Consider the following 27,141-nt stretch of genomic DNA (forward strand, 5'->3'; position numbering starts at 1 on the left):
AACATGCATTGTCTTTTAATGCTCTGAGGTGGGTGTTAAAAGTCATCTAATTCAGCCCCAAATGTATGATTTATGAATCCTCTCTACAAGTCTCCCCACTGGGAGAAACCGACATGTAAATAATGCACTGCAGACCTGAAGACGAAATGAAGGCTGAGCTGGAGGGGAGAACCAGGCATCACTGGAGCTCAGAGGAGGAGCTCCAAATCCCTGGGGAGAGTTGTGTGTACTCATAGCAGAAGGGAGGGCTGAGATGAGTCTTGAAAGATGGGACAGAATTACCATGTGGTCCAGGAAACAAGGAAGTATTGAATAAACACTATATAAGAAGATTTGGTAAAGATTTATGGATGTACCAAGATTACTGATTAATATAGAAGATGAGAGAATCTGAAAAGGGGTAATTTTTACATCTGATATTGAGCTCATGTAAAACATTTAATTTGGGGGAGGAGAGTTCCATTTTCTGAACTGAACAAAGGAAATAGTAATAAGTATTTATTGAAGACTTTCTTACATGCCAAGCATGGTATTTACCAATACACATATATTATTTCATCTAATTAGAACCTCACAACCAATTCATGGGGCAGATATAATTCTCCCTTTATTAAAAAAAGGAAACTAAAAATGCTAGGGTGTTAAATTTGCCCAACGCCATCCAGGTTATATATATGCCATTCATTGATGTGATTAAAGTTTTTTTTGAGAGCCTACTATGTGTCTGTCAAAATTTGAAATCAGGCCTACTTGATTTAAAGATACTTGCTCTTACTTCACTACATGGTGCTTGTCTCTCCTGTAAGATCAGAAAGAGAACTTCTTTTTTCCTTATACCTATTATTGTCTTTAAAACGCTGAGATGAATTTTTTAAATCCTATTGTGTAGAAATCACAGTATAAGGTTACTAAACTCACTTTTGTCCATAGCATTACAAAGACTCAACACAAAGCTGTATATCATTCCCTGTAGTAAAGCTCTGAGCGCCAATTAAATTGATCACTTTAGGGCATCTCACTTATAAATTCCATTCTTCAGGGCTCTTGTAACCTAGTAGTTGACATTTTTCTGCATGAAATAGGGTGCAGACAAGGGAGCACTTCGTTCCTGCAAAATAGTATGCACAAAATAGCTATTAAGTCTTAAATGATCATATGAGATACAGAATCAAAATAGGATTAAGAGCTTAAATTTAGGGCTGTGGTTGAAAAGCTTCTGAGTGCTGAAATGTCTGCTTCATACAGATCTGACAAATTTCAGTAAATAGTATTAAATAATAACCATTACTATTCCCTTTAATTCATTCAAATGGAGTAACTGCGACTTAGTGAAGATAAGAGATTTGATACTTGGCCTGGAACTGGTAAGCAATGGAGTAAACATTTTCTCCACATAATGGACTACAGAGCTCATTTTCTTTACTTCATAGGATGATGATGAGAATTACATGGGATTGTGCGTTTAAAGGGTATAGCACTGCGTGTGTCAAATAAGCCCTTTGCTTTAAAATTAGTTGATTTGACAAATATGAACTGAACACTTAATAGCTGTCAGGCACCTGTTCTTGACATTGGAGATAGAACAATGAATAAAGTAAAAATAAAATAGACATAGATCTCTGGCCAGGAAACTAACATACTAGTTGGGTGAAACACACAAAGGGGATTCATAAATAAGCACTATGCTAGGTCAGGATAAAATGCTATGAAAAAATAAATAAAGCACAGAGGCTTTTAGGAAGTGCCCAGGTGGAGTTGTGGTTGTCAGTAAGGGGAGGGCAAACTAAACAGGCGTTACTTCACTAAAGACTGTAAAGGGCTCAAGCCAAACACATGACGAGGTGGAAGGGCAGGGAGCCAGGGAGGCGGAGGGAAGGAGCATGGAGGACAGCCAAGCTGAGGGCAGGCATTAACGGAGGGGACCATGCACAGACCAGACCGTGCTTTTTAGGCCATTTCACATTGATTTGGGCTTTTACTCAGAGTGAGGTGGGAGCCACTGGAGAGTTTGACCAAAGGAGTAACACGATGTGATTTTTTTTTATGATTTCACTGTGATTGCTCAGGTAAGAGTAGAGTTCATTTGCATAAGGGTAGAAGCATGAAGGGTGGCGAGGAGGACTTAGCAAAGCCCAGGGGGTGGCTTAGATCAGGATGGAGCAACGGTGGTGGCAAGATCAGACCTCACCTCCTGATAATCCTGCGCAGGTGAGGAAACATTGGCTTAAAGAGGTTGCTGTTTAGCCAGGATCACGGAGCCAATAAGTTGTGACCTGAGACGCAAATCCATAAGGGTCTGGTTTAAGCATCCAATGGTATACTGCTCTACTGTTTGCCTCTGAAATGCACTGAGCTCCCAGCAAGGCACTAGGTGTGATGGTTAGGTTCAGGTGTCAGCTTGGCCAGGTCATGGTGCCCAGTTGTCTGGTCAGGCAAGCACTGGCCTACCCATCATTGCACGTATATTTCATGGCTGGTTGATAAACCAGAATGTTGGTTTATTAAATCAACAGTCAGCTGATTGCAACTGTGGCTGATTACATCTACTATCAACTAAAGGCATGATTTCTGCAAATGAGATAATCCAATCACCTGGCTTTGATCTAACCAGTTGAAGGGAAAACAGAGACTTTTAACTGCTTCTTCAGCTAGTCAGCTTCTCCTGTGGAGTTTGTCCTGAGCCTTTAGCAGAGCTGCCAGCCTCACAGCCTACCCTACGGATTTTGGACCCTTGCATTCCCACGGTTGCATGAGACATCTTTATAAATTTCCCATTTACAGATATCTCAGTTGGTTCTGTTTCTCTAGAGAACACTGACTAATACACTAGGCCAGGCAGATGAAGGAGATGAGGGTGACTGTCCCTGCTCCCAGGAAGCTACACTGCAGTAAGAGGATAATATAGGTAGACCATAACAGTAGGTGGAGGCAGAAAATCCCCAGCACATTTGTCCAGTGAATAGTTTTTGTGCTGCAAGTGGAACTGTATATAAAATAGACAAAAATCCCTGCCCTCATAGAGCTTACATTCTAGTAAACAGAGAACAAAACCCAGAAAAACAAATACATAAGCTATATATAGCACATTGAAATAGTAAAAGGAAATCATGAGAGGCTTCGTGAAGATCCAAACTACACCTGTGCAAAGTAGTTCACTGCATCACTGTAACAGTGAAAAATTAGAAACAATGCAATATCCACTTAAAAGGGACTAGCTTAATAAAGTCGTTGCCTAGTTTAACAATTTGTATGCAATAGTTAAAAAACGTACAGGTAGATCTATACAACCTAATGAGGGTGGTTACGTCGCAAGACATATTGAGTCAAAACAGCAAGATGAATGAATCTCCAAGTATAATGTGTTACTCATATAAAAAACACTGAACGATGATGTGTCTGTGTACATATACCTATATAAAGGCATAAACATATTCTGGAGGGATACACGAGCTGGAGAGTCGACCTGATTCAGGGATCAAAAGGCTTCCTAGACACCTCAATTCGTTATCTTCAAAGCAGCACAAGCCCACTCCCACCCACCTCCTTCTCAACGGAGGATGAACCGGGTAATCCTCTTGGGCGGTGCAGCCACCCCGTCCCAGGCTGTATGTGAAGCCTCACGTTGGCCACAGGTCTGATCAGCTGCGACCTCTGATCTGTCTCTGGAAAAGCTGAGACCTCGAGGGTGTACAGGGTCAGTTCTGGGTGACACTGTAATGTCTCCCAAGATTTCTTAAGGTTTTCTCCCTTCTCTCAGGACCTTCCTAGGAGTCTGGGGGTGACTAGAGCCCTGTTCAGGGCTCCTTCCTCCTTCTCTTCCTTTGTCTCCATCTTCGTACCCAACGTTGCATTCCATTCAGCCCCCCGCAGATCAACCAATGTCATAAACAATTCCTTCCCATGTAGGTTCTGGATAAAATGGTTTGCGTTTATACATTATCCCATCCTCCAAATACTCATTTAGGTGAGCTTTATTTTTAAAAGGAGTTTAGGATACACACGCATTGAATGAGACGTGTATGAGAAAACATTTTGTTGCCATGAACCGCCAGACATATGTTCAATAATTAAAATGACTAATATTAACTTTCCCATCTTATCCACTATATGGACATTAAATGTTATGCTATTGCCATTATTAACTTTTCTACCTCCTCCTCAGTATACGGATTGGGAAATGCTATAAATAATTCGTCCCCTCCCCCACCCCTGCTCCTTCTGTCACTGCAAAAGAATTTAGATGAACTGTGCTAGGATTTAAAAAAAAGGCCGAGGATTTATAATCTTCCCAATTTCTAGTACTAACCAACATTCTTTCTCCTTATTTTATAAGTTTACAGAAAGCTCATACATTTTCTCACCTAATTCAATATTCACACTGATACTCTGAGGCGGATACTACTCTTGCCACTTCTTAGATAAGAAAACTGGGACTCTGAATCAAATCATGAAATGACTTAGCAAAGTTGTCACAAAGCTAGAATTAAACTTAAATCTTCTTTTGCCAAGTTGTGTTTACTGTGCCACAGCCCAGCCTTTGGCCCTGAGAAGGTTTCACTCTGTAGACCTCTTCTAGACAAAGTCTAGCCCAGAACAGGGAAGTGTTTCTCCCTCTATCTTCTCAAGGGCACATGAGGATCCAGTTGATTAGTGGGATGTGAAGGAGCACTGCAAGAGAAGTCTACCTGGTGTTTGGCTGTCAACACCTGTGTGAGGGGTGCCTGCACAGGGGACCCTGTAGGCAGAACTTGTGCTCATGTGTCCCAGACTCTCTTTTCTCCTGAACTTCCCTGTGCATGTGTTTGTCTCCGCATCTTTCTTTCAAATCTACAAATAGGATGCTCCTTCCTGTCTCAGGGCCTTTAAACATCCTATTCCCTTTGCAAAGGGACCTCCTTCCTTAGTTGTAATGATCTCAGCTCAAATGTATTTCACTCAAGGAAGCTTTCCTGAGTTTTCCAGACCAGGTCAGGTTCCTGCTTTCATAACAGCAGCTATTTACTTGTAAATAGTATGAATCATAGATTGTGATATTTGTTGATTCTTTGGTCAATACTTATCCCTCCCCTCCCCAAAATGGGGGCTTTGTGAAGGAAGAGTTAGTGTTGGGTTTTGCTTACCATTGTGATTAGCATAAAAATCAATAAATATTTATAAATATATAAATATTAATATAATGGAATATGGTGTGGATTCAAAAAGGAAGGACGTTGAAAGACAAAGAAGGAACTAGATTAACGTTGGGGACCATGTGTTGTGCAAAATAAGTAAGAAGCAAAAGAACAAATAAGCAAGTTCTCTCAGAAAATACAAGAAAATTGGAGCCTAGATTGTAAGCCCTTATAGCAGCCACACTAAGACTGGAGCTGTAAACGTATTTCTAGATCCTGAGATACTGAGCTATATGTGTATCAGCTGGGATTTCCCTGGAACTCTGAGTAACTCTGTGACACCTAAGACCCAGAAATGGAGTGCTCAAGCCCTGAAAGTTAGCACAGCTATATACAATAACAGCCAAAGTAATCGAAAACGAGATCAGGCCTCAATTAGAGTTTAAAATGAAGCCAATCTGGCTGGGTCTAAGGTAAATTAGAATGCAAGACAAAAGATGATAGTGTATATACTCTAGGCTAAGAGAGATCAAATAGAGTCAAGAGATTATTCTGGAGGCTGCTCTTATACAAGCTTTAGTCAGATAGTGCTGATTGCCATGGCTTGCTAAATCCTAACTAGCATCACTCCTTTTGACTCTTAAGAACACCTAGGGCTCAAACTGAGAACTCTATAAACGTTTCATGCACTAGGTTTGCCTTTCTGGAACATATAAATTCCCTGAAGGTTCCTAGGTCAGATAAATCATGAAATTCAGAAGAATCAGCCTCTCCAAGATTATCACTGCATCCCCCTATCCTTTAGCATGGACACTCCTTCTCAACATGAAAAAGGCAGAATGGCATTGCCCAAAGATCCCTATAGACTGGGAGAAGGAGGAGGCAGTATAACAGAGAAAATGGGATTTAACAAATGAGTAAAAAAAAAAAAAAGATCAATAAATATTTTTAAATGGATGAATGAGTGAATATATAAATGGATTCATGAACAGCAAGAAGAGAGTATGGTACTTTAAGTTTGGCCTGTGGCATGGTAAAACGGTCCATCAGAATGCAAAGGTTATCTTTCTTCCTCTGTCTCTCTCCCTCTATCTTGCTTTTGCCGAGTTAGATTCAGAGCACTTATCTTTTTAAATGTCTGTGTGTAACGATAAGATTAACAAAATGCTTCATAATATCACAGAAAACTGTCAGTGCTAATATGGATGACAAATACTATAAAAATGTGGAAAATGAAAATGAATAATTTGTGTGTAAATTGTAGAAATTTACATGCCCTTTCTCATTTTATCTAATTGAGCAGCACTCTTATAATTATTTATACCATCTCTTATGTCAGATTAACATCTAAAATTTTGGACAATTTTTACTTGATGAAAACAATAAAAGTTTTCATGTTTTTTTCTATCTTTAGAGTCAGCCATTTATAGATATAGTCACATACTCATATATTTTAAAACTTATAGAAAAAATAATGCTGCACAGGGGTTAAGGATATGTGCTCAGGAGTCAGAGCACAGGCTTGAAGACTGGATTTAAACACTTACTGTGTGATCTTGGACATGTCACTTAACTCATCCCTGTCAGCCTTTTATTTCCTGAGTAAACTAATATATGTAAATACACACACAGTAACTGGCATATGTAGAACTCAATACCTTTGGCCCATTATTATGCATCCCTGACATTCGATGACACCATTATGAGTCTGAAGTCACTGGGATAATTCCACTTATTTATGTCATAATGAAAAATTACAAATCATTTTCCATTTTCATCTTACAGATTTAGAAAGCTATGTACACAATAGACAGGGCAATGATGCATGGGGGAGAGATTTTGCAAACACATTTCTTTGTAATATAAAATGCAGAGAGTTTAATTAGTATTTTTATTTTTAGCAAGGGAGTGGGGGCATAAAATAAGCTGAATTAAAACACCCTACTTTCATTTTCATAAAGGTATTAGTTTATTGGCAAGGTAATTTTTAAGTTCTTCGCATTTCAGTTCCAAACCTTTCAACTTAAAATATCAAAGGAACTCAGGTTAACTGAATGGTTAAATATTCAGAATTACAATTAATCTGGGGGTTTAACTAATCAGACAAATCACATTTCAGCGCAAAATCAAATGTATTAAGCACATCTGATGTTTGCTCTTTCTCAAAGAAATATTTTCTCCTGGAAACATTTTCAATTACTTACTTGCTTGTTAAGGAATTTTTGGCCAATTAATATATTTAAATTGATAAGAATAGCCAGGCTAGAATGTAGTTATTTCGCTAGTGTCAAATATGATCACTCTTATTCAATCTCAGATTTATTGTTGAATCGTCTGTTGGCAATTATTGCTGCCTACACTGGCAAAAGACTGAGGTTTAAAAATTGCTTTAATGTTCTACTTTGGCTAGAGAGGATAAAAGTTAATTCCCAGAGGGATGTCAACAGCCTTGTCATTTTTGGTGTTTTCCACCTTGTCTTTGTGGTGAATTGTGGGGTCACAGTTATATCAGGGCAACTATTTTATTTTCATTTTTTTTTTAATTGACATACTAAAACAACACACAAACATGAACACTCTTAACATACAAACATTCCATACATGGTGTACAATCAATGGCTCACAATATCATCACATAGTTGTATATCATCACCATGATCATCTTTTAGAACATAAAAGAAATAAAAAGAAAAAAGAACAAACTCATACATATCATAGCCCTTACTATCTACCCAAATTATTTTAACCTTCGTTACCCCTATTTTTTTTCTATACCCTTTACACTCCCTTTCACTAATCACTAGTATTTCAATTGACTCAATTTATTTTCACATTTGTTCTCCCTATTATTTAGTTTTAATCCATATTTCTTACTCATCTGTCCATACCATAGATAAAAGGAGCATCAGACACAAGGTTTTCACAATCACACAGTCACATTGCAAAAGCTATATTATTATACAATCATCTTAAAGAACATGGCTACTGGAACACAGCTCTACAGTTTCAGGCACTTTCCTCTAGCCTCTCTAATACACCTTAAACTATAGAGGGGATAACTACATAATGCGTAAGGATAACCTCCAGGATAACCTCTCGACTCTGTTTGAAATCTCTCAGCCACTGACACTTTATTTTGTCTCATTTCTCTCTTCCCTCTTTCAGTCAAGAAGGTTTTCTCAAATCCCTTGATGCTGAGTCCCAGCTCATTCTAGGATTTCTGTCCCACGTTGCCAGGGAGGTTTACACCCCCGGGAATCATGTCCCACATAGAGAGGGGGAGGGCAGAGAGTTAACTTGCCGTGTTGGCTGAGAGAGAGAGATAGGCCACTCTGAGCAACAAAAGAGGTTCTCTTGGGGTGAATCTTAGGCCTCATTTTAAGTAGGATTAGCCTATCCTCTGTGGGGATAAGTTTCATAGAAATAAACCGGAAGATTGAGGACTCGGTCTATTGATTTGGTTTGCTTGCACGAATATCAGGAATTCTCCACATGGGGAAGTTGAATTTTGCCCCTTTCTTGCTATTTCCCCAACGGGACTTTGCAGAAACTTCTTTAATCACTGTTCAAATCACTCTGGGATTTATTAGGACATCGTACTGGGCAAACCTACAAAATCTCATGCCCTATTCAAGGTTCCATGTATTTATGGTGTTCAATTAACCTGACCATATAAATTTGTACCAAATAAGCATTTCTTGCTTCAGTCTCCCACAGAAGTGGAAGTTTTAAGATATGAATGACCATTTATTTTCAACCCTCTGCAATACTGACATTCCTTTGTTCTTCCTCATGCAAAAACATTTTTTTAATTTGTACATTTAGTCACTATCATTGTACACTCTAGGCATTCCTAGATTACAATATCTCAGTCTTTATCATCTATCTTTCCTCCTGGTTTCATATGTGCCCCCAGCCCTCCTCCCTCTATCATTCTCACATTCAGCTTCATTCAGTGTACTTATATTATTGTGCTACAATCAGATAGTATTGTGCTATACTTTTCTGAATTTTTACTATCAGTCCTGTTGCACAGTCTGTATCCCTTAAGCTCCAATTACCCAATATCTACCCTATTTCTATCTTCTGATGACCTCTGTTCGTAATTGAAATTCTCCAAGTTCATTCACTAATGTTACTTCATATCAGTGAAACCATACAGTATTTGTCCTTTTGTTTCTAATCTCACTCAGCATAATGTCCTTAAGGTCCATCCACATTGTTACATGTTTCATGACTTTATTCTGTTTTACAGCTGTGTAATATTCCATTGTATGTATATACCATAGCTTATTTAACCATTCATCTGTTGATGGACATTTGGGCTGTTTCCATCTCTTGGCAATTGTAAATAATGCTGCTATGAACATTGGTGTGCGAATGTCTGTTTGTGTCCTTGTCCTCATGCCCTCTGAATAGATATCTAGCAATGGTATTCCCAGATCATGTGGTAATTTTATACTTAGCTTCCTGAGGAACCACCAAACTGCCTTCCACAGTGGTTGTACCAGTTTACATTCTCACCAATAGTGGGTTTCTCCACATCCTCTCCAGCACTTGCTGTTTCTATTTTATTGATAATGGCCACTCTGATGGGTGTGAAATGATAATCTCATTGTGGTTTTGACTTGCATTTCCCTAATAGCCAGGGAAGTTGAGCATCTTTTCATGTGCCTTTTAGCCATTTGTATTTCTTTTTCATATCAGGGCAACTATTTAGAAGCAGAAGTGCTTGTGAGCCCTCTACATACCAAGCAGACATTACCCAGGATCAAGACTTCTGAGAGATTGAGAAGCAGTGCATGAAAAGGAACCATGCCCACAAGATTCCTACAGATCCTATGATTGTCTAATGTAATTGATAAGCCTGCTTGTCAAAGCTGCTATTTGTCATCCTCCTTCCCGTCCTCCCTTTCTTTGGTTGACAATTTTCATCTGTACCTCTTACAGTGTGTTTATGTATACCATGGCTACTGATGCTTCCCTGAATCTGCCCTGGTGTTACTTTTCAAGACTGCTTCTTTCTCGAACTTCTCTTACCCATTCTAATTGTTCAAATTCATTCTTCACTGTTGAGGAGTCAAAGATAATCTTTGAAAAAAATATGGTAAATTTGAACAACTGCAAATGAAGAAAATAAAATAGAGAACTAAACTATTTTGACAGGCATAGAAATTAAATTTGATGTTTCCTGTCCTTTTGATCAAAATAATGCACATACGTGCTCAGAACTTATTCAGTTATACCAAATTTTATTTAAGATTCTACATTGGAGGCTGAGTAACTTGGAGGCCCAAAATAATAAAGTACATGCAAACAGGCCAGTTCGTTTTACATGTGGCCATTTTTAGAGGGAGGACCAGTAGAAGTTTCTCCTCTTATTCTTTAGACAAGAGGATGAACATTCACAATCAATCTAGAATCAAACCAAGCTAAAAACTTAAGTATTATATCCAGGACTCTCATAGAGATTTTTGTACTAAAGTTGGCCAAAATTGGATCCAATGATCCAATTAAATTGTATTCTTTATTGCAAACTTAAACAAACAAAAAGCCTATTTGTGGTGGAACGCATAAAAAGAAAAACCAAATGGCACCAATTGTCTGGCTTCCTTTCTTGCCTGATCCGAAAGGCAGAATACTCTGTAGAGTCCAGGTATTCTTTTCGTAGTCTTGAGATAGATCAAGTTTATGGCGGATATTGGATTAATGGCTTTTCTTGTTCTGCAGCTTGGCAGACCCCATATTTCCTTTCTAGGAGAGGCAGAGAACAGGATCCCTTCTTAGAGTATTATCTAATGGGAATGGCATTGTTCCAACCATCAGGAGCCCTAGCCTGTGTCCTGGGCAAAACATTCATAACAGTCCTCCAGAGATTCTGACCAGCAAAGCAAGGCTAGTGTCTCTCTTTTCTTCCCTTATTATTACAAGAGGAGAGGGTGTATATGGGTGTGCTTGAGTGTGAGAAGGACAGACAGAAAGAGAGAAGGAAAGATAAGGAAAGATAGCTCAGGGATTTTTTTCCTCATTTATACTCATTTTTGCTTGTTTGTTTGTATGTTGATTTATAAGAATTGAGGTTTAGTTTTTGGAACTACTTGATTTTGATCAAAACACAAGTTATATAAATTGAGATTTTTTTTCTGGTAAAATTATGCAAATACATAGCTATTTCTATTATATTTTACATTTTAAAGATAAATTCTGACTATCAGTAATCTGACTATGGTATGAAATTTGTTCCATTTTAAAGGAGAAACATAAACAAAAAAATATTCTATAGGAACCTTCCCAATATGTAGGCTACTATCCGCCTTAACTTTCTTTATCCCAACAAAGGATAGTGATAATTACAAAAAGAATATTAAGACATATCTATTTTGGAGGGTGGACAAATTTTAGTAACCATATATCAGGTGCCAGCCATGCTTAAGAGGTTGTTCTGTAAGGCATGGGATTTTCTGGGCCCATATGTTGCCCAACTTCTGGGAGTGGCATTTACATATGATCCCTAGAGTTGTACAAAATGGTGATATTAAAATAAATGCGAGACAATGCCCACTTTTACCACTGCTATTCAACCTTGTACCAGAAGTTCTAGCTGTAACAAATCATGCAATAAAAGACATCCAAGCAGGGAGAGCCTTCCAAAGTTAAAGGAGCCACAACATCTTTTGCTGGTGGGACCCGCAGACAGACAAGCACCACATACTGGACAGGATAAGAAAAACAGAGCCCAGAGACTTCACAGGAATGTCTTTCAACCTGCTGCGTCTCACACTCAGGGAAATCTGATTAAATGTCCAGATGCAAGCAAAAAATGATAAATCATACCAGGAAAATTGAAGATATGGTCCAGTCAAAGGAACAAACCAATAGTTCAAATGAGATACAGGAGCTGAGACAACTAATTCTGAATATACGAATAGAAATGGAAAACCTCTTCAAAAACCAAATCAATAAATTGAGGGAGGACATGAAGAAGGCAAGGGATGAACAAAAAGAAGAAATAGAAAAACTGAAAAACAAATCACAGAACGTATGGGAATGAACAATACAGTAGAAGAGATGAAAAAAACAATGGAAACCTACAATGGTAGATTTAAAGAGACAGAGACTAGAATTAGTGAACTGGAGGATGGAATATCTGAAATCCAAAAAGAAACAGAAGCTAGAGGGAAAAGAATGGAAAAATTTGAGCAGGGGCTCAGGGAATTGAATGATAATATGAAGCCCACAAATATACGTGTTGTGGGTGCCCCAGAAAGAGAAGAGAAGGGAAAAGGAGGAGAAAAACTAATGGAAGAAATTACCACTGAAAATTTCCCAACTCTTATGAAAGACCTAAAATTACAGATCCAAGAAGTGCTGCGCACCCCAAAGAGAATAGATCCAAATAGGCATTCTCCAAGACACTTACTAGTTAGAATATCAGAGGTCAAAGAGAAAGAGAGGATCTTGAAAGTAGCAAGAGAAAAAGAATCCATCACATACAAGGGAAACCCAATAAGACTATGTGTAGATTTCTCAGCAGAAACCATGGAGGCAAGAAGAGAGTGGGATGATATATTTAAATTACTAAAAGAGAAAAACTGCCAACCAAGAATTCTATATCCAGCAAAATTGTCCTTCAAAAATGAGGGAGAAATTAAAACATTTTCAAACAAAAAGTCACTGAGAGAATTTGTGACCAAGAGACCAGCTCTGAAAGAAATACTAAAGGGAGCATTAGAGACAGATACGAAGAGACAGAAGAGAGAGGTGTGGAGAAGAGTGTAGAAAGAAGGAAAATTAGATATGATATATATAATCCAAAAGGCAAAATGGTAGAGGAAAGTATTAACTAAACAGTAATAACACTAAATGTTAATGGACTGAATTCCCCAATCAAAAGACATAGACTGGCAGAATGGATTAAAAAACAGGATCCTCCTATATGCTGTCTATAGGAAACACATCTTAGACCCAAAGATAAACATAGGTTGAAAGTGAAAGGTTGGGAAAAGATATTTCATGCAAATAACAACCAGAAAAGAGCAGGAGTAGCTATACTAATATCCAAAAATTAGACTTCAAATTTAAAACAGTTAAAAGAGACAAAGAAGGATACTATCTACTAATAAAAGGAACAATTAAACAAGAAGACATAACAATCATAAATATTTATGCACCAAATCCGAATGCCCCAAAATATGTGAGGAATACACTGCAAACTGAAAAGGGAAATAGACACATCTACCATAACAGTTGGAGACTTCAATTCCCCACTCTCATCAATGGACAGAACATCTAGACAGAGGATCAATAAAGAAACAGAGAATTTGAATATTGCAATAAATGAGCTAGACTTAACAGACATTTATAGGACATTACACCCCACAACAGCAGGATACACCTTTTTCTCAAGTGCTCATGGATCATTCTCAAAGATAGACCATATGCTGGGTCACAAAGCAAGTCTCAACAAATTTAAAAAGATTGAAATCATACACAACACTTTCTCAGATCATAAAGAAATGAAGTTGGAAATCAATAATAGGCAGAGTGCCAGAAAACTCACAAATACGTGGAGGCTCAACAACACACTGTTAAACAACCAGTGGGTCAAGGAAGAAATTACAAGAGAAATTAGTAAATATCTCGAGGCAAATGAAAATGAAAACACAACATATCAAAACTTATGAGACGCAGCAAAGGCAGTGCTAAGAGGGAAATTTACTGCCCTAAATGCCTATATCAAAAAAGAAGAAAGGGCAAAAATTCGGGAATTAACTGTCCACTTGGAAGAACGGGAGAAAGAACAGCAAACTAACCCCAAAGCAAGTAAAAGGAAAGAAATAACAAAGATTAGAGCAGAAATAAAGAGAACATGAAAACAATAGAGAAAATCAATAAGACCAGAAGTTGGTTCTATGAGAAAATCAACAAGATTGATGGGCCCTTAGCAAGATTGACAAAAAGAAGAAGAGAGAGGATGCAAATAAATAAGATCAGAAATGGAAGAGGAGACATAACACTGACCTCACAGAAATAAAGGAGGTAACAACAGGATACTATGAACAACTTTATGCTAATAAATACAAGAATGTAGATGAAATGGAAAAGTTCCTAGAAAGGCATGAAGAACCAACTTTGACTCAAGAAGAAACAGACGACCACAACAAACCAATCACAAGTAAAGAAATTGAATCAGTCATTCAAAAGCTTCCCAAAAAGAAAAGTCCAGGACCAGACGGCTTCACATGTGAATTCTACCAAACATTCCAGAAAGAATTAGTACCAACTCTCCTCAAACTCTTCAAAAAAATCGAAGTGGAGGGAAAGCTACCTAATTCAGTCTATGAAGCCAACATCACCCTCATACCAAAACCAGGCAAAGATATTACAAAAAAAGAAAACTACAGACCAATCTCTCTAATGAATATAGATGCAAAAATCCTCAACAAAATTCTAGCAAATCAAATCCAGCAACACATTAAAAGAATTATACATCATGAATCCAAGTAGGATTCATCCCAGGTATGCAAGGATGGTTCAACATAAGAAAATCAATTAATGTAATACACCATATCAACAAATCAAAGCAGAAAAATCACATGATCATCTCAATTGATGCAGAGAAGGCATTTGACAAGATTCAACATCCTTTCCTGTTGAAAACACTTCAAAGGATAGGAATACAAGGGAACTTCCTTAAAATGATAGAGGGAATATATGAAAAACCCACAGCTAATATCATCCTCAATGGGGAAAATTGAAAACTTTCCCCCTAAGCTCAGGAACAAGACAAGGATGTCCACTATCACCACTGTTATTCAACATCGTGTTGGAGGTTCTAGCCAGAGCAATTAGACAAGAAAAAGAAATACAAGGCATCAAAGTTGGAAAGGAAGAAGTAAAACTATCACTGTTTGCAGATGATATGATACTATAAGTCAAAAACCCTGAAAAATCCACAACAAAACTACTAGAGCTAATAAATGAGTACAGCAAAGTAGCAGGTTACAAGATTAACATTCAAAAATCTGTAGCATTTCTATACACTAGTAATGAACAAGCTGAGGGGGAAATCAAGAAACGAATCCCATTTACAATTGCAACTAAAAGAATAAAATACTTAGGAATAAATTTCACTAAAGAGACAAAAAACCTATACAAGAAAACTACAAAAAACTGTTAAAAGAAATCACAGAAGACCTAAATAGATGGAAGGGCATACCGTGTTCATGGATTGGAAGACTAAATATAGTTAAGATGTCAATCCTACCTAAATTGATTTACAGATTCAACACAATATCAATCAAAATCCCAACAACTTATTTTTCAGAAATAGAAAAACCAATAAACAAATTTATCTGGAAGGGCAGGGTGCTCCGAATTGCTAAAAGTATCTTGAGGAAAAAAAACGAAGCTGGAGGTCTCACGCTGCCTGACTTTAAGGCATATTATGAAGCCACAGTGGTCAAAACAGCATGGTACTGGCATAAAGATAGATATATTGACCAATGGAATCGAATAGAGTGCTCAGATATAGACCCTCTCATCTATGGACATTTGATCTTTGATAAGGCAGTCAAGCCAACTTACCTGGGACAGAACAGTCTCTTCAATAAATGGTGCCTAGAGAACTGGATATCCATATGCAAAAGAATGAAAGAGGACCTGTATCTCGCACCCTATACAAAAGTTAACTCAAAATGGATCAAAGATCTAAACATTAGGTATAAGACCATAAAACAGTTAGAGGAAAATGTAGGGAGATATCTTATGAATCTTACAATTGGAGGCAGTTTTATGGACCTTAAACCTAAAGCAAGAGCACTGAAGAAGGAAATAAATAAATGGGAGCTCCTCAAAATTAAACACTTTTGTGCATCAAAGAACTTCATCAAGAAAGTAGAAAGACAGCCTACACAATGGGAGACTATTTGGAAACGACATATCCGATAAAGGTCTAGTATCCAGAATTTATAAAGAGATTGTTCAACTCAACAACAAAAAGACAGCCAATCCAATTACAAAATGGGGAAAAGACTTGAATAGACACCTCTCAGAAGAGGAAATACAAATGGCCAAAAGGCACATGAAGAGATGCTCAATGTCCCTGGCCATTAGAGAAATGCAAATCAAAACCACAATGAGATATCATCTCACACCCACCAGAATGGCCATTATCAACAAAACAGAAAATGACAAGTGCTGGAGAGGATGTGGAGAAAGAGGCACACTTATTCACTGTTGGTGGGAATGTCAAATGCTGCAACCACTGTGGAAGGCAGTTTGGCGGTTCCTCAAAAAGCTGAATATAGAATTGCCATACGACCCAGCAATACCATTGCTAGGTATCTACTCAGAGGACTTAAGGGCAAAGACACAAACGGACATTTGCCCACCAATGTTTATAGCAGCATTATTTACAATTGCAAAGAGATGGAAACAACCAAAATGTCCATCAACAGACGAGTGGCTAAACAAACTGTAGTATATACATATGATGGAATATTATGCAGCTTTAAGACAGAATAAACTTATGAAGCATGCAATAACATGGATGGACCTAGAGAACATTATGCTGAGTGAGACTAGCCAAAAACTAAAGGGCAAATACTGTATGGTCCCACTGATGTGAACCGACATTAGAGAATAATCTTGGAATATGCCATTGGTAACAGAGATCATCAGGAGATAGAAATAGGGTAAGATAATGGGTAATTGGAGCTGAAGGGATACAGACTGTGCAACAGGATTGGATACAAAAACTCAGAAATGGACAGCACAATAATACCTAATTGTAATGTAATTATGTTAAAACACTGAATGAAGCTGCATCTAAGGTATAGTTTTTATTTTATTTTATTTTATTTTGTTTTTTTATTTTTTATTTCTTTTATTTTTATTTTTTCTCTCTATTATCATTTTATTTCTTTTTTATGTTGTCTTTCTATTTCTTTTTCTGAATCGATGCAAATGTACTAAGAAATGATGAATATGCATCTATGTGATGATATTAAGAATTACTGATGGTATATGTAGAATGGAATGATTTCTAAATGTTGTGTTAGATAATTTTTTTAATTAATAAAAAAAATAAAAAAAAAAACAAAACACTGTCATGTCCCACTTTTATTCAACACTGTAGTTGAAGCTCTAGCCAGAAGAATTAGATGTGAAAATGAAATAGAATGCATCCAGACTGGAAAAGATGAAGTAAAACAATCTCTATTTGCATAAAATATAACCTGGTATATCTAAAATCCTAAACAATTCAGTAAAAACTATTAGAACCAATTAAGAAGTTAAGCAGAATTGTAAAGTTGCAGGATACAAAATGAATAAACAAAAATTTATTGTATTTCTATACACTTTAAGTAAACAATCCAAAATGAAATTAAGAATACAGTTCTATTTACAATAGTATCAAAAATAAGATATTAGGAATGAATTTAAACAAGGAGGTGCAAAACTTAAAATATTGCTGAAAGAATTTTAAAAAGATCAAAATAAATGGAAAGACATCCTGTGTTTATGGATTAGAAGACTTAACATTAACATGGCAACAGTCTCCAAATTGATCTACAGAGTCAATGCAATATCTATTGAAATTCCAGTTAACTTCTTTGCATAAATTCACAAGTTTATCCTAAAGTTCATATGGAAATTCACAGGGCTTAGAATAGCCAAAAAAAAAAAAAAAAAAATCTTAAAAAAGAAGAATTTTGGAGGTCTCATTTCTCCATGTTGTGAAATTACTACAAATGAACACTGGTCCAGACAGTGTGATACTGATATGTGGGTAGATATACAGATCAATGAAACAGAATTTAAAATCCAGATACAAACCTTTTCTATGAACAATCAATCTTCACCAAGTGTGCCAAAAAATTCAATAGAGAAAGAACAGTCTTTTTAGTAAAAAGTGCACATTATCACCTGCAAAAGAATAAAGCTTGATCTGTGCCTCACACCATATAAAAATTAACTCTAAATGGATCATAGGCCTAAAAGTAAGAGCTACAACTATAAAACTTAGAAGAAAATATAGGAGTAAATCTTTGTGATTTTGGATTTAGCAATGGTTTCTTGAGATATCAAAGGTAAAAGCAACAACAGAAAAAATAGATAAAATGAATTTAATCAAAATTTCATATCTTATGTTTCTAAGAACAATCAGGAAAGTGAAAAGACAACCCATAGTATTGGAGAAAATAATTTGTAGATCATAAATCTCAGGGACTTTTATCTAGCATATATAAAGAACTCTTACAACTCAATAATATAAAGACAAATTAAATTAAATATTTCCCTGAAGAAGATACTGAAATGGACAATAAATCTGGGAAAAGATGCTGAAATGTCATTAATCATCAGGGAAATGCAAAACAATGTCACAATGAGATACTACTTCACACCCTTGAGAACAGCAATAATAAAAAATACACAATAACGAGTGTTGCAAAGGAAGAGGAGAAATTGGCACTCTTACTTTCTGCTGGTAAGATTGTAAAATATTGCATGAGTTTTGAAGAACAATTTGACCATTCCTCAAAAATAAACACATAGTTACCATTTGACTCAGCAATTCCACTCCTAGATAAACACTCAGGAAAAATTAATGCATTTTTCATGTAAAAAATTGTACACAAATATTCATGAAATCATTATTCATAGTAGCCCCAAAGCAGATATAACTCAAATGTCTATTAACTGAAGAATGGATAAATAAAAATGGCTTACTCATACAATGAGATACTACCCTGCCATGAAAAAAAAAAGACATCCAAGTTAGAAAGAAAGAAGTAAAATTATCTCTATTCATAGATGACATGATCCTAGATACAGAAAATCACAAATAATCCACAAGAAATCTACTAGAGCTAATAAAAAATTCAACAAAGTTACAGAATTAAGGTGAACATACAAAAATCAACTGTCTTTCTATATGCCAGCAATGAACAATCCAAAAAGTAAATCAAGAAAATAATTCCATTTACAATAACATCTAAAAGATTAAAAATATCTAGTAATAAATTTAACCAAGGATGTGAAAGACCTGTACACTAAAAGCTATAAGATATTGCTGACAGAAATTGAAGACCAGAATAAATGGAAAGAAATCTTGTGTTCATGGATTGGGAGATTCAGTATTGCTAACATGTCAATATAACACAATATGATCTACAGATTCCACACAATACTGATCAAAATTCCATCAGTCTTTTTTGCAGAAATCCAAAAGTCAATCCTCAAATTCATGTGGAATTGCAAGTTTCCATGAACGTGCAAAAAAAAATTTAAAAAGAACAATGTTCAAGTACTCACATTTCCCAATTTCAAAACTTACTATAAAGCTACAGTAATCAAAACAGTGTGGTACTGATATAATGACAGACAAATAGAACAACAAAATAGGCTCGAGAGTTCAGAGATAAAGCCTCACATCTATGACCAATTAATTTTCAACTATGGTGCCAAGCCCATGCAATGGTGAAAGAACAGTCTCTTCAACAAATGGTGCTAGGAAAACTGGACATTTATATACAAATGAATTAAGATGGACTCTTACCTCACACCATATTTAAAAATTAACTCAAAATGGATCAATAACCTAAATGTAATAGCTAAAATCAGAAAACATTTAGAAGTAAACATAGGAGAAATCTTCATGACCTTGCATTTGGAATGGATTCTTAGATATGACACAAAAGTATGAGCAACAAAAGAAAAAATAGAGATGTTGGACTTTATAAAAATCAAAACTTTTACACTTCAAAGGATATTATCAAGAAATTGAAAAAGACTACCTACAGAATGGGAGACAATATTTGGAGATCATATATCTGGGAAGGGTTTAATATCTAGAATATATAAAGAACTCCTATAACTCAACAACAAAAATACAATCCCACAACTCAACAACAAAAAAGACAGTCAGGTTTAAAAGAAATAGGTAAAGTACCTAAACAGACATTTCTCCAAAGAAAATATATAAATGGCCAATAAACATATGGAAAGATACTTAACATCATTGATAATGTGGAAATGCAAATCAAAACCGTGAGATACCACTTAACGCCCACAAAGATGTCTATTACTAAAAAAAAAAAAAAAAAAAGACTAAGTGTTGGCAAGATGTGGAGAAATTTTAGAACCCTCAAGCACTGCTAGTGGGAGTGCAAAATGGTGTAGCTGCTGTGGAAAACAGTTTTGTGGTTCCTCAAAGAGTTAAACACAGAATTACCATATGACCAGCAACTTCCCTCCTAGGTATATACCCAAAATAATTGAAAGTAAGGACTTAAAGAGATAGTTGTAAACCAATGTTCATAGCAGCCTTATGCACAATCCAAGTGGAAGCAATCCAAGTGTCTATCAAAAGATTAATGGATAAACAAAATGTGGCATATACATACAACGGAATGTTATGCAGCCATAAAAACGGAATGAAGTTCTGATACACACTACCTTGAAAATATTGTGCTTAGTGAAATAAGTCAGACAAAATAATAGATACTATATGATTCCATTTATGTGAAATAGCTAGAATAAGCAAATTCATACAGACAGAAAATAGATTAGAGGTCACCAGTGACTGGGCAAAACAGGATAAAGAGAGTTATTATTCAATGGGTAGAGAGTTTCTGGTTTGGGTAATGGATAATTTTGATGGTAGCCACTGAATTTTGTGCTTAAAAATGGTTAAAGTGGCAAATTTACTACAATAAAAAATACACAATATGGTCTTTCATTATTGCCCTGTGGCCCACAGAATGGTGCCCACCTCCAGGGCGCTGAAAGCGCTTCTCAATCTGGCTCCAATTTTATGACATTCTAAATGGTCTAAGATTTGGCTACATAGTATCCATCTCTCATTTTCCCTTTTCCTGTAATTGGTCCACATGCTCCAACCCGTCTTAGCCTTTGCTCATGCTGTGACACCAACATAGTAGAGAAAACGTATACCCAATTATTACATCTGGTAGGAAAAACACCGAAGTGCACCAAGGTTGAGCCAGAGGATAAAGGAACATTGACGAAATTAAAGGTGGAAAGGTAGTTTAAGGCAGCGAAAGGCCTTATTAGTAGGTCACTGTGATTGTCGATGGTTTGAGTAGGTTTATGGCATGAACAACACTGTGCTGTAAGTCAAAACGGGCTACAGCAGGAAAACTACAATTGTTAAACAAGATACAATCAGGCCCTAAACTAGGGGTGGGCATTGAGAAGGACAGATGTAGAGAGAATTCCAGAGGAAGAGAAGACAACTGATAGGCAGATCCTGGGAAGTTTTCCTCATTAGTGGAAGGACAATTAGAGAGGGAGTCTTTTATAAGAGTAAGACCATGAATAAAGGGAGTAAGTAAAGAGGAAAGTGATGTGGAACTGACTGAGTAGATTAAGGAACAGAGAGGAATTAAATAAAATTCTCTTTGCAGCTGTAGAGCGGATTAAATTTCTTGAGCATTTCATGCACTAAAAAATGTCCTAAAATTGCTGGATCAATAATAATAGCAATAATAAAAAATGGGACAAAAATAAGATTCTAGAAATGTAAACAAAAACCATAGCTGTCTTTGTCCCAGTGGCATCAGCCAAACATGACGACTACTGGGCACAAGGACAAGAAACAATCCCTAGTATCTACCAAGATTAGGTCCTTACTTTATTTTTTTTTAATTTGAAAAGTTGTAGGTTTACAGAAAAAATCATGCAAAAAATAGTTTCTATATGCCCCCATCCCCCACTTTCCCTAATCTTGACACTTCGCATTAGTATGGTATACTTGTTACAATTTCATCAGTTGTTACAATTTCACCAATTATCATTGAACTGTAATTGAAACAAAGAACTTACTTTTTAATAAAGGCAGCTGCATAAATATGGGTGCCCAAAGAGAATTATAAATCAACCTGCTCTACCAGAGGACACCATAGAAAATTGCCTGTTTCAAACTTGTTAATATAAGAAGAGGAGAAAATTATTCCCTGAGATGGAACCATGAGCCATCCCTCACAGTGGTGTGTGACCTGAAGTTATACTATCTAGACTATGTGGAAACTTGTTGGCTGAAAAACTAGTGCACCCAATGAAGACAGAAAAGCAAACTCAAAATGTCTTTAGAGAAACCTACTTTCAACAGTGACCTCAAAAACTTCCCCAAGATAAAGTTTCAAGGTAGAAAAATTTCCCAGGGGAGGTGCACCCATTGAAACAGTAGGGTACCCCAGAAAAACCACATTCTTTCACCCTGATTTAATGAAATACTGTAGTTTGGGACCTCTTGATTAGGTTGTTTTCATGGAAATAAAACATGCCCAATTGTGGGTGTGACCTTTTGATTAGATGGAGATGTGAATCTACCCGTTCAAGGTGTGTCTTAATTAGTTTACTGGGGTCCTTTAAAAGGGGAAACATTTAGGAGAAAGCTTAGACATAGACGTTTGGAAATGCAGAAGCCCCAGGAGATGCCAGGAGTAGAGAGAGTGGACAGAAGCTGAGTACAGCAGACACCACCATGTGCCTTCCATGTGATGCTAAACTAAGAGACGAAACCCAGAGTAGCTAAGTCAGGACACAGACACCTAAAGAGAAAATCACTGGAATCAGAAGCTAAAGTCAACAGAAACGGAACAAGGTGTCTTTCCATGTGACAGACCAGCTTTTCTTCAGAGTCAAGGGATCTTTCTCTGGATGTCTTAGTTTGGACATTTTTAAGGCCTTAGAACTGTAAAGTTGTAATTTAATAAATCCCCTCTATAAATTATGTATGTTAAAAATGTAAAAATATAAAGATATTGAAAATATAAGCAAAGTACTAGGGGCTATAAACATAACTAAATTGAACTTTAAGAAGAAAAAAGTAATTATAATTGAAAATTAAATGGATGGTGAACATCAGGTAAAGAGACAGTGAACTGAATGACAAGTATGAAGAAATTATTCAATATTATGAACCAAAACACAAATGGAAAACTCTAATAGAGATACAATGGGATTTCTAGAAAGAGAAAATAGGTAAAAGTGACAAGAAGTAATATTTATTAAAGAGATAATGGTAGCTTTAGAATTTAGCATGTACTTTGTAGGGAAACTCAACCATGTATTCCAGATTCCTCCTTTTGTCACTGCTCAAAGCTGTGAAAGGATCAATCCCAGATTCTCAGCCAGGAGCCAGACTCAAGAATTAGCAAAACTTCCAGGAAACAACCAACTGTAGATCTTCAGATCACCTCTGACAGCTCCTCATCTTTCTGGAACTTTAGTCCCTCAATATTCCTTGCTTCTGCAGCCCTCTAAAGCCTTTAAAACAAGATTTATGTAATTCACTGTTTTGCATTTTTACATTCCACTGTCTTTTGATCCAAGATTTCTTCTTCAACTTTTTTATGACAGTGGGATCATATTGTCCACCAGATATTGATTTGTAGTTGAGTGGGGAAGGCAGAATACTTTAAAGGTGAAGAGAATGCAAGTTCCTCCTTATCCTCATTTTTAGTGCAAGTGAGATGAAAAGCAGCCTCTACTCCCAAAGTAAGGAGGAAATCTTATTGTTTAGTAAGTTTTCAAATTACTGAAACCAATTGCTCACTCATTTTGCTTCTCCATTATCTATACATTCTTCTAATAACAGAACCTCCTTTGGGTGAACCAATCACTCCCCATCTATTATCAGTCTATATGATTTCAGTACAGCTAACTGCCTTTCCACCTTTACTTCTCCTACCTGCCTGGCACAAAGGTCAGAACATGATTCACAACTAGTCACAGAGATTGGTTCTAGGATGAACACAATTTTGTCTAGTGAAAATTAATTCCAGAACTTTTGATGGAAGTGTTTCTCTGGGGAAACTCTAGGAAGTTGCCCAGCTGATGGAATGCTAATCTGGAGCTGCCGGTGACTACCTTGCCAAGACAAGGAAGAACTAACATACAGAGAAGAGAAGAGCCCAAGAGTGAGGGAGAATGAGAGTGAGAGAAGTAGAACACTGACATCCAAACATGCTTGAGTCCAGCTCTGTCGTTAAACTTTCCATTTACATGAAATAAATTACCTTTCTTGCTTAAGCCAGTTTGAGTTGTGTTTCAGGGCTTGGAAAAGAAAGAACCCTGGCAAATACACTTGGGAACATTTGAAAATGATTGAAATTTGTTTACAATAGAATAAGAGTTTCACAGGCACTGAAAAGCCAATGTAGAATTTAAAAGCAGCAAAGAGCAAGGAAATCAAGATACTCAAGGAAATGTTCTGACTTGCTTCAAGTTCTATAATGAGTAATAGCAGATCTAATGTAAAATCCAGTACTGTTTGGATTCAATGATACTGAAAGCAACTGTCCACCCATTTTGCTTAACATTATTTCTACATTCTTCTGATAACTGAACCTTTGGGTAAACATTCGTCATCCATTTTCAGTCCATATGATTTCAATAGGGCTGACTGCCTTCCCCTACCTGCCTGGCACAAAAATTGGTACATGATTCAAACTCACCACAGTGATTAGTTCTAGGAAGAACACAATTCCCAGAGTCACCATTGTTATTCAACTTTGTGCTGGAAGTCCTAGCCAGAGCAATTACACAAGAGAAAGAAGTAAAAGGCATCCAAATTGGAAAGGAAGAAGTAAAACTTTTACTCTTTGCAGAAGACATGATTTTATATGTAGAAAATCCTGAAAAATCTACAGCAAAGTTAGGAGACCTAACACGTGAGTACAGCAAAGTGACAGGATACAAGAGCAACATGCAAAAATCTGTAGCATTTCTATACCCTAGTAAAGAGAAATCTGAGGAGGAAATCAAGAAAAAGAATCCATTTATAACAGCAAAAGAATAAAATATTAAGAATAAGGACATATAAGACCTACACACAGAAAACTACAAAACATTGCTAAAAAAACATCAAGGAAGATCCAAATAAATGGAAGGATATTCTGTGTTCATGAATTGGAAGATGAAATATAGTTAAAATGTCTATTCTACTCAAATTGATTTATAGATTCAATGAAAAACCATTTAAAATCCCAACAACTTACTTTGCAGAAATAGAAAAACCAATAGCCAAATTTATTTGGAAAGGTAAAAATATCTTGAGGAAGAAAAATGAAGTAGGAGGTCTTAAACTACCTGACTTTAAAGCATATTACAAAGCTACAGTGGTCAAAACAGCATGGTGCTGGCATAAAGACAGATGTATTGACCAACTGAATAAAATTCAATGTTCAGAATTAGACCCTCTCTTCTATGGACAACTGCTTTTTTTTTTTTTTTTTTTTTTTGCATGGGCAGGCACCAGAAATTAAACCCAGGTCTCCGGCATGGGAGGTGAGAATTCTGCCACTGAGCCACAGTTGCACTGCCCTGGATGACTGATCTATGATAAGGTGGTCAAGCCAACCCAACTGGGAAAGAGCAGCCTCTTCAACAAATGGTGCTCAGAGAACTGGATATCGATATCCCCAAAAATGAAAGAGGATCCATATCTCACACCTTATACAGAAACATTTCTCCAGTTTGGGGAGACAGATTTGAGGACTGTCCTCCCATCTTCATGAAGCTAGTGTTTACTCAATAAACTCTCTTCTCAGAATCCCTGAGTCATTTAATTGAATCTGGCATGCATCAGGAAAGGGCTCACTTTTCAGTGGCAACAAGTACAGAGTACAGTAATATCATCCTTAAAAAACAGGTTAATAACATGGGAAATTAATCACATTTTAACATTGTTAAAATCAGGGGTATACAGGTAGTTCGTTGGTAGAATGCTCTCCTTCCATGCAGGAGACCCGGGTTTGATTCCCGGACCATGCTCTCCCCAAACAAAAACAAAAGTTGTTAAAAATCATTGTAAGTATTATGTACGATACCCTGAAATATTTCAGAATATTTGAGGCAGAAAATAAAAATTATTTCCAAAGTCCCCTTGAGGGGTTGTATTAAAAAATGTGGAACTATTAAACTTCCTCACCTGGGGAATTCATAGTATTCTCTCAAGCATTAGGGACTCCAAATTTAATAAGCAAATCCCTCAATTTTGACACTTGCCCATTTGAAACTTATTTTTGCAATGGCAAAGCTAAGCCTACTTATACTTATGCCTAAGACTCCCTACCAGAGAACCTCTTTTGCTGCTGATATGTAGCCTCTCCCTCTAAGCCAACTCTGCACATAATGGGACAAGACTCCCAGGGGTGTAAGTCTCCCTGGCAACATGGGACATGACTCTGAGGGATGAGCCTGGTCATGGCATTGTGAGATTGACAATGCCTTCTTGACTGAAAGGGGGAAAGGAAACCAAACAAAATACATTTTCAGTGGCCAAGAGATTTCAAATAAAGTTGAGAGGTCATTCTGGAAGTTACTTTTATGCAAGTTTCCGCCAGAAACTACAAATTTCCACAGTATGCCAAGCCCTAACAATCAGTATTCCTGGAAATCCTAAAGAATACACTGGACTCTATCTAAGACTCTATAAATGTTTTACTTAGTAAGTTTATTGTTTTTTTTCCAGAAACTTAAGACCCCCCAGATTCTTCATATGCCAGATAAACCCTGAAAACCAGAGGCACCAAGTCTCTCCAAGCGCATCAACCAGTTTCATTCTTCTACCCCATAAGGTTGACACCCCTTTCCAGCACAAAGAAGCTAAAATGCTCATTGCTTAGCTATCCATGAAGATTGAGAGAATGATCAAATAAGAGGGAGGAGGTGTAACTGAGAAATTAGGATTTAACAAATGCTCATGACTACTGATTCATTATACAGCTATTTCTAGATTCTAGTGTACCAGAAAAGCCAGTAGGAAGTATCTGAAATTGTTGAACAAATTGTTGATTCAGTAACTCTGATCACTGATATTGATTATATAACTATATAGCTTTTCTCGTGTGACTGCGTGATTATAAAAACAGTGTGACTGATACTACCTCTATCCAGTGTATGGGTAGATGAGTAATTAATTAAACACATGCATGAAAAAATAGGTCAGGAATATGGGGCATATATGTAAATTATGGACAATAGATATAGGACTACT

General features: G+C 36.6%; 1 protein-coding gene across 3 annotated transcripts in view; it reads right to left on the reverse strand.

The window, feature by feature from the left end:
* JAKMIP2 (janus kinase and microtubule interacting protein 2) overlaps positions 1-27,141 on the reverse strand; it is a 179,003-nt gene that overhangs the window by 80,521 nt on the left and 71,341 nt on the right. For 2 of the 3 annotated variants that reach the window (XM_077138062.1, XM_077138060.1), the window contains exon 1: positions 6,659-6,743. The exons of the other annotated variant lie outside the window; for it this stretch is intronic. The gene's annotated coding sequence lies outside the window, so the exon portion shown is untranslated. Of the gene's footprint in view, positions 1-6,658; positions 6,744-27,141 lie in introns of those variants that run through there. 3 annotated transcript variants of the gene reach the window in all.

Source organism: Tamandua tetradactyla, chromosome 20 (genome assembly GCF_023851605.1).
Source record: "Tamandua tetradactyla isolate mTamTet1 chromosome 20, mTamTet1.pri, whole genome shotgun sequence".
Classification (NCBI taxonomy): domain Eukaryota; kingdom Metazoa; phylum Chordata; class Mammalia; order Pilosa; family Myrmecophagidae; genus Tamandua; species Tamandua tetradactyla.